Raw genomic sequence first — 6,506 nt, forward strand, 5'->3', positions numbered from 1 at the left:
CACCCTGCAACCACTTCCATAAATGCTTCCGTTTGCTTTGAGATGGAGCTGAATTTCTGCTCCCAAACAAAAATGTCTTGTCATATTTTCCCCTTCTTGGCAGGGCTCTGGTGTGCTGTACTGCTGTTATCTAAACCAGATTGTGACCTTCACAACTGCTCTCTAGCCTGGGTGATTTCTGCTCCAATTCCCTTTTCATTGTCTTATCACAGACAACTCGAAGTTCCTGCACAAAAGAAGAGCATGCAGCCTTTTATTTTCTTTTGGATTCACAGAGCTCAGTCAACTGCCTATTTGCAGCACTTCAGCTTCTTTTGCTGCCTGTCTGCCCATCCTCCTAGTCTGATTTAAAATGTCCCTCTTCAAAGCTTGAAAGAGGCACTACCTCTTCTCAGATTACCTCACCTGGGAGCTGTGGGAGGGACTTGGGCTCACACTAACAAGGCAGCAACAAGCAGAAGGGCAGAATGGGACCAGCTAATGTTGCCAGGCATGACATGCACAGAAACTCCTTAAAACTGGAAAATACTGCATCTTGCCTAAAGCCTTTCCTTCTTTTCCAGGTGTGCTCTCAGTTCATGGTCTCTTAGATAAGCAGAGGAGCTCTCCTCTTACACAGACCATAGCTATTCTATCCTAATAGCTGCCATTCTATTCCAATAGCTGCTCACAGACCAGTGCCTGGTCTCTGACGGCAGCCAGGAGTGGATGTTTAGACAAGAAAGTGCCAGAACTGTGCACACATTGTGCTCTGTTCCACAATATCTGCTCCAACTTTATGGCAAACTCTGCCATGGGCTCCTTCTGAGCTGGAAAATTGTATCTGGACCCTCAGGTATAGTAACTGTCCATGCCCCAGGAGTTAAGGCTGGTAGTTCACAAGTGTTTTCTGATGTGTTGTCAGTGCCTCTCACTGAGTTCTGCTGCTGCTGGAACCAATGAATAATCATGTAACATATCAAATCTGCATCGTTTAGATCAAAGGTCTCTCATGGTACCCCTCAAGGTTGTGGTTGGGGGTTGGTGGGTTGTTGTTTTTTTACAGAAGAGTTTCTGTATGGCCTGAATCAGGAATAGTGTGGCCAGGAGGAGGGAAGTGATCCTGCCCCTGTACAGGTCCTGTGAGGAAGGTCTGAGGGAACTGAAATTGTTTAGTCTGGAGAAGAGGCTGAGGGGAGACTTCAGCCTGCTTTCAGGTAGCTGTAGAGAGCGATTCCCTAGTCTCAGGGAATAGGATGAGAGGGAGTGGCATCAACTTGCACCAGGGAAGGTTTAGATTGGGTATTAAGAAAAATGTCTTTACTGAAAGAGTGGTCAGGCATTGGAACAGGCTGCCCAGGGAGGCCTCAGGGTAGGGAACCTGGCCCCCAGAGAAGCAGAGCTTCTGAGCTCAGAGTGGAACAGCTGGGGGTTAGTGGAGAAGTGCCAAGTGAGCTTCACCTGCTCAGATGAGAGCTCTGAAGCTTTTCCACAAGGAAAAATGAAATATGAAGTTTCCTCATGTCATTGGCCACTTGGAATTATTTCAAGCAATGACAACTCCTTACACTTTGCCTCTTACAAAGACAATCCCTGCTGACCTTTTGGAATGACGCATTTGAGGTGATGAACCCTAAGTTCTTATTTGCAATGTGTCTGGACAATGTGATTAGAAGCAGGGAAACCAGAAATCCCTTTCTGGCAATGACAGAAGCACATTGCTCCTTCCATGAGGAGCAAAGCTTACCTGGCAAAACTGTGTGTTGGGAAAGGAGAGGCTCTTTAGGATGTCAGTGACGGAGCCCATGGTGATCCACTGGATTTTCAGAAGTGCAGTCTGCATGTGCTGAATTGAAAATGGAACCAGACACTTGATTTCATTTCCTGTTCCCTCATTTCTCCTCTTAACTACCTTTGGTCTTCCACATCTTACTTGTAAATTAAAAAAGAGATGTGAATGGCTTTCAAGGTGATTTACTAAAACCAACAGCCAGGCAGGTGGACACATTGATGAGACACTGTCCAACAGATGCAAGGGAAATATGTAAGAGAGAAGATCAATACAAGAAACCAGCATCCCAAGAAGGGGAAAATACACATCCACTAGAACAGAGCAACAATGGTTCTTTGGTAGTGTGCTTGGAAGGCTTGTTCAGAGGAACAGCTCTGAGCTCTTCTGTAATGTTTTTGAGTGAATGCAGTACCGTGAGGTTGTGAAACGGCATGTTAGGTATCACTGGCAGATTTGTACTCAGGTAACTCTGGCCAAAAGCTCCAGGAGACACTTTGGATCCCAGCTCTGTATTCTACAAAGCCCAGATTTTACAAGATCTCAGCTCTGTGCTCTCCAAAGTGCTGTCATCACAATACTATCCAGAACTGCAAGGCACAGAGTGATAAGGAAGGCAGAGACCAGGATAAATGTTGACTGCTGAACTGCTAATGCAATTTGGGACCTAAAGCAGATTGTGAAGATGATGACAATGCATTGCAACATTAAGGAGTACTGAAACCTTATTTTAAAAGCAATCAGCAATTGTGGCCTATTAAATGTTACTTAATAGCTATTTATTAAGCTTATTGTGTATTCAAGTACATTCTGGTCAACAGCCAAAACCACCTTCTTTCCATTCATTCTCTTCTGGAAGTACAAGACAGAGAAAGACAGAGATTTACACTAAAAGAACTCTAAATATGGATGAACCAGTAGAAAATGGGATTTCAAAAAGCAGGTGGAAACCATTATTAGCAGAGAGAAACAACCCAAGCAAGTAGCAAGAATGCATCGAAGGTGAGTCAGAATCTGATTTTCCTCTTGAGGAAAGCAAACCTTTGCTTTCGTTGGGCTGCTGGGAAAAAACCTGAAAGTCAAAGGCAGTGCCAGGTTTGTACCTGACATGTTCCCTTTTAGGTAACTCAGCTGCCTGCAGTGGAAAGATAGGTTAGTATTTACTAGATTTTGTGTTTCTTTGATGCTAACTCTTCAGGTCAACCACACCTCAGCTGGATTACCTCCTTGTGATTGAATTAAAGGTAAGGGAGACACCAAAATTGACATTTTTTGTCTCATAAGATGAGAGTGCAGTTTGTGATTAGCTGACTTGTCCTGGTCCTCCTGGACCTGGTGAGGGAGGCAGAGAGAGAGAAAAGGGAAATGTTACAAGTACTGTAATTTGAAAAGATGGAAAGCTATGCAGAGTGGTGGAGAAAAGCAGAAGACCTCCAGTTATCCTGAAGTGAAGGGGGAGAAACTGCTCACTGATTCTGCCACAAATGCCCATCAGTCATCTCACTTTTGCACCTTAAGAGACACTACAACTGTGAGCACAATTGCTGGAGACTGCTACTTAACCATGTAGGAAAACTTAGGCACAAAACCCAAGAAGCTAAGGCTATTGTCTGACTCCACAGAAAACTTGCAGTGGAGTATTGACATCGTGTAGGAAAAGCAGAGAATTTGTAATTTACCTCTGGCTAGACCCTCCCTGAGTCTTGCTTCTGTCAAGGCAAGCAGCAACAACATCAAATGCATCTTCAAGATTTACCTATCAGTGAAAACACTTCAGAAGTCAACCTAGTTTACCTAGAGTATGGGTTTTAATCATGAAGCCTTTAAAAGCATGATATATTGTATAAACAGCTAGAGGCTGTCTCAAGATTGTTCTTACAGGCAACTTCAACCTGCCTGACATCTGCTGGGATCTCAACACAGCAGAGAGGAGACAGTCTAGGAGGTTCTTAGAGTGCATGGAGGACAGCTTCTTATCCCAGGTGCTGCGTGAGCCTACCAGGGGCAAGGCTCTGCTTGACCTCCTCTTCACCAGCAGGGAAGGGCTGGTGGGGATGTGGTGCTTGGAGGCTGCCTGGGGTCCAGGGACCATGAGATAATTGAGTGTTCAATATGCACTCAAGCTAAGAGGGGCAGCAAGAAGTCCTCCACTCTTGACTGCCAGAGAGCAGACTTCAGGTTACTCAAGGAACTAACTCAGAGGGTTCCTTGGTAAACAGCCCTTAAAAACAAAGGGGTCCAGGAGGGCTGCAGCTGCTTCCAGAAAGAACTCTTGAAGGCTCAGAACAGGCTGTGCCAATGTGCCAGAGATGAGCCCCGGGGCAGACAGCCTGGATGGGCAATGAGCTTCTGGGTGAATTAAGGGGAAAAAAGAGGAGATATCATCTTTGGGAGGAAGGAGAGGTGACCCATGGAATGTGTAAGGAGGTTGCTAGGTCATGCCGGAAAAAAAATAGAGAGCACAAGGGATCAGGCCCAGCCAGCATGGATTTAGGAAGGGCAGGTCCTGCCTCACCAACCTGATCTCCTTCTATGCCCAGGTGACTGCCTGGTGGATGTGGGGCAGGCTGTGGATGGAGTCTGCCTGGACCTCAGCAAGGCCTCTGACACCATCCCCCACAGCAAACTGCTGGCCAAGCTGTCAGCCCCTGGCTTGGATGGGAGCACTCTGAGCTGGGTTAGGAACTGGCTGGAGGCTGAGCCCAGAGAGTGGTGGTGAATGGTGCCACATCCAGCTGGCAGCCAGGCACCAGTGGTGTCCCCCAGGGATCAGTGCTGGGCCCCAGCCTGTTCAAAATATTTATTGATGATCTGGATGAGGGGATTGAGTCCATCAGCAGTGAATTTGCAGATGACACCAAGCTGGGGGCAGGAGGGTAGAGAGGCTCTGCAGAGGGACCTCGACCGACTGGACAGATGGGCAGAGTCCAAGGGCAGGAGATTGAACACATCGACGTGCCAGGTGCTGCACATTGACCACAACAACCCCATGCAGTGCTACAGGCTGGGGTCAGAGTGGCTGAGAGCAGCCAAACAGAGAGGGACCTGGGGGTGCTGATTGACAGCAGCTGAACATGAGCCAGCAGTGTGCCCAGGGGGCCAAGAAGGCCAATGGCATCCTGGCCTGCATCAGGAACAGTGTGGCCAGCAGGAGCAGGGAAGTCCTTGTGCCCTGTGCTCAGCACTGGTTAGGCCACACCTTGAGTCCTGTGTCCAGTTCTGGGCTCCTCAGGTTAGGAAAGATTTTGAGTTGCTGGAAGGTGTCCAGAGAAGGGCAACAAAGCTGGGGAGGGGTCTGGAGCACAGCCCTGTGAGGAGAGGCTGAGGGAGCTGGGGTTGCTTAGCCTGGAGAAGAGGAGGCTCAGGGGAGACCTCATTGCTCTCCACAACTCCCTGAAGGGAGGTTGTAGCCAGGTGGGGCTTGGTCTCTTCTCCCAGGCACCCAGCACCAGAACAAGAGGACACAGTCTCAAGCTGTGCCAGGGGAAGTTTAGGCTTGAGGTGAGGAAGAAGTTCTTCACAGAAAGAGAGATTGGCCATTGGGATGTGCTGCCCATGGAGGTGGTGGAGTCCCCATCCCTGGAGGTGTTCAAAAGGGGATTGGATGTGGCACTTGGTGCCATGGTTCAGTTGATCAGATGGTTTTGGGTGATAGGTTGGGCTTGATGATCTCAAAGGTCTTTTCCAACCTGGTTAATTCTATTCTATCCCTTACTATATCATTTCTCCCCATTTAATAGGTGTGTTTACAGCTAGAATAAACCAAGAGGGTTCAATGGAGACAGAAATTAATAAGGATCAACTTATTTGATGAGTAGGAACATGGGGTTACTCCATCTCTCTATAACAAATGCCCTGGTTTGCTCAGACAGTGATCTCTTGGCTCTGCAGGGGGGTGTACCTGCTCTACAAACACTTTCTCTTTGATACCAAGTGCTTTGAGGAAAAAACCCACCCAGCTTAAACCAGAGCAGGCCTTGGCAGCCAGGCTGCTCCTGGATACAGATCACCTGTGCTCTTTGGAGTGTTTGCAGACCACAGTAGCGGTACGAGTCTTGCTTCACTCCCCTGGAGCAAGTTAGAGCAAATGTAACTGTTAATTAGGACAGAAAATCCACAGGGCAGTGGAGACTGAGTAGCATTACTACAGCTGCACGCTTGGAGCTGCCTGTGTATCTTACCAGAGAGATTCTGGTGCAGACCTTCACTCAAAGGCTGTTTATTCTCTCCAGTTATGCATTCAAATGCTCCAGGGAAAGCTTAATTACAGCTACTGTACGTTTGCCATCAGAGTTTCAGAGGCAGCCACGTGTGTTACTGGGCACTTACTGCCTCTGGTGTGGAGACTGCGGACCCCCGGCTTCCTCACTGCTACCTCTGCCGTGCCTCCTGCTGCCTGCGGCGCACACAGGCTGCTGGCAAGCAGGCTCAGGATCCATGAGGAAATCTCTCTGGCTGCAATACTACAAGAAGCTGTCTCTTTTTTCTTCAGAAAGCTCTTGCCAGAAGTGGGAGATAGCTGTGGAGAGCCTCAGGAACAGGCAGCTCTTTAGTGAAACAATTTCATGCTCTATCAGCAGGTCCACTGTGTGCTTATAAAACTGCAGCACAGGGACAGGGACAGGGACAGGGACAGGGAAAGGGAAAGGAAAAAGGGAAAGGGAAAGGTCTCTTAAGAGCAGGCTATGAGACAGCCATCTACTGTAAACCAGCAGGAGACTGGGGAGTAGCTCTGGTT

The sequence above is a fragment of the Dryobates pubescens genome, chromosome 14 (assembly GCF_014839835.1).
Source record: "Dryobates pubescens isolate bDryPub1 chromosome 14, bDryPub1.pri, whole genome shotgun sequence".
NCBI lineage: Eukaryota > Metazoa > Chordata > Aves > Piciformes > Picidae > Dryobates > Dryobates pubescens.